This window comes from Chrysemys picta, chromosome 23 (genome assembly GCF_011386835.1).
Source record: "Chrysemys picta bellii isolate R12L10 chromosome 23, ASM1138683v2, whole genome shotgun sequence".
NCBI classification, from domain to species: Eukaryota; Metazoa; Chordata; order Testudines; family Emydidae; genus Chrysemys; species Chrysemys picta.
In genome coordinates this window covers 13,206,886-13,209,658 of record NC_088813.1, presented here as the reverse complement: position 1 = coordinate 13,209,658, position 2,773 = coordinate 13,206,886, and positions in this window count along the sequence as shown.

Genomic DNA, 2,773 nt, shown 5'->3' with positions numbered 1-2,773 from the left:
GAAAGGTGATTCAGAGCTCAAACCCCGCCCACCGCAGCTCCCATCTCCTGGCTGCAGTGATCTAGGTAGGTAGGCCTCTCCCTGCAGAGGGGCCAGACACTGCATGCTTCCCTTAAAAAGAACAGCAGTACTTGTGGCACCTTAGAGACTAACAAATTTATTAGAGCATAAGCTTTCGTGGACTACAGCGCACTTCTTCGGATGCATATAGAGTGAAACATATTGAGGAAATTATATATACATACACATACACACATACAGAGAGCATGAACAGGTGGGAGTTGTCTTACCAACTCTGAGAGGCCAATTAAGTAAGAGAAAAAAAACTTTTGAAGTGATAATCAAGATAGCCCAGTACAGTTTGATAAGAAGTGTGAGAATACTTACAAGGCTATAGTATTCTCACACTTCTTATCGAACTGTCTGTACTGGGCTATCTTGATTATCACTTCAAAAGTTTTTTTCTCTTACTTAATTGGCCTCTCAGAGTTGGTAAGACAACTCCCACCTGTTCATGCTCTCTGTGTGTGTATAATATATATATATATATATATATATATATATATTTCCTCAATATATGTTTCACTCTATATGCATTCGAAGAAGTGCGCTGTAGCCCACGAAAGCTTATGCTCTGATAAATTTGTTAGTCTCTAAGGTGCCACAAGTGCTCCTGTTCTTTTTGCATATACAGACTAACACAGCTGCTACTCTGAAACCATGCTTCCCGTGTGATCCTGTGGCTCCAGGTTCCTTGGCTCCCAGCCTAAAGGGGCAGCCTGCAGTGCAGCGGGACTCTAGAGTGAGGGAGCTGGTCCCCCGACATGAGTAAAGTTTTAACAGAAATCCCAAGATAGAGTTTTTATACCATGCAGGCAACCCACTCCTTACACGGGGCGTTTGCTACCCATCTACATGCAGCTGCCAATCTCCAAGACTCCCCAGTCTTCTTGCTTGGGGGGTGTCCGTCCACCCACCCTGCTGACCTCCCCATCTTGGAAGCAGTAACATTGCACACTTCAAACCCTATCCCAGGGTGGTGATTCTATCTACATTTCTATACCACGGGGCACCATGTCATGCCTGCCCCAGCAACTCTGCACCCTACCCTTCCACTGGCTTGCATGTAGGCTTTCCCCAAACAGCCGCATGCCGAAGATGCAATCACTAAACATTCTTCAGGAAGTGCTGGCTTTAAGGCTCCCCCATGCATCTTACAGCTGAAGTCATGCTAGCAACAGCGTTGCTAGGAGAGCTCTTCCATGGTTTCTTTGACTTTTATGAGCAAGGATTCATCTCACTCCTCCCTGGGGACTACAACTGCCGCTCTCAAGCCATCCTTTTGCACTATGATCACAGAAAACCTGCTAGAACTGCACAAGCAATAACCATGATGCAGGCAGGGCCTCTCTTGGAGGAGAGCTGGGAGGGCCTCTCTCAGCTGGGTGACAAGCTCAGCTGGATTGTATGTTCCATTGTCACATCCCCAAACCACAAGGGGGTTTTGATGTGTCCAGGCATTTTAGGTCACTCCTTCCACCCTTGCAGATGGTTAGCACAGCCCCCCAATGATTTCAGCTCCCAGGAGAGCCTGCACACAAATTTCAAGGCAGAACCTTCCTACTCAAAAGGTTTACAGTTTCTGCATCCTCTCGGTGCCTAGATGTGACAGTGGTGGGTGCACTAGAGAGATCCAGCACTGAAAAGCTGTGTGGAAAGCGGTCCCAATCAGATTCCACGGGGAGAAGAAATAAAGTCTCCAAATGTAGAGGATGGGTGAAATCTTGGCCCTAAGTTGACAGAATTTCCATGGACTTAATAGGACCAGGATTTTATCCCGTGCAATCTCCAGACCTTAGAAACACAGCCAGCCTGTGAATGAAAGAACTCGGGAGGTAGCTGAATTCTTACGGAAGTGGCATAATCTATTTAAGGTGGTATTTTCAAAATCCTTCCACAGCTACAGCATTAGGCAGGTGCCACCATGGAGCCAGACAGATGTTGTTAATAATTCACCTCTCAGTCTGAGCTCCATGCCAGTCTCTTGTCCTACTCAGTCATTAGAAATTGCTCCATCATTTCGTTACTACAGCCTCTCTTCTACTCCAGTGCAGCAGATGCCCAGTGCCTGCTGTGCACTCTTCCCTCCATTTGGGATGTCTTGTTACTACTTGCCTTGTGCCCTGTGTAAGGCTTTGTTCATTTTCTCCTTACTACAGACACTTGAGTTGCCTTACAAAGACCTCCTTGCTAGGCAGCCATCCTGCACAGTATGATCTCCTGTGGAGACAGAACTGGATACAGTGAAGGAGATGGGTATTGAGGTGAAGGACACTGCACTTCTATGGGGACAGGAGCAGAACACTTACCAACAGAGATCGCTTCTGTGCGAAAGACGCCCAAGCTCCACCTAACCCGCTGACAAAAGGAGAGCAGGGAAGCAGGAGTGAAAGACTCATGATTTAAGTCTTTTTTCTTCACTAGCAGTTGCCAAAGTCATGCACCCAAGGCTACAAGTTCTAATGCAATCTGTGCCACCAAACATTTCACCACCACCACCACTTGTGGTCTCAACTCTACGCTACTGCTGTGCAGCTACTCTTCATGCCATCCCTGTTGCTGCTGCACCCAACTCCAAGCTCTGTATCTGCAGGTCTCACAGGGCCTCCCCCATCTCCAGATATCGACCTCAGGGGTGTGAAATGCTGCAGACTGTTCACACAGCCTGGGAAGCCGGGCCATATCACCCCCCCCCCCCCACAGCCTTAATCAG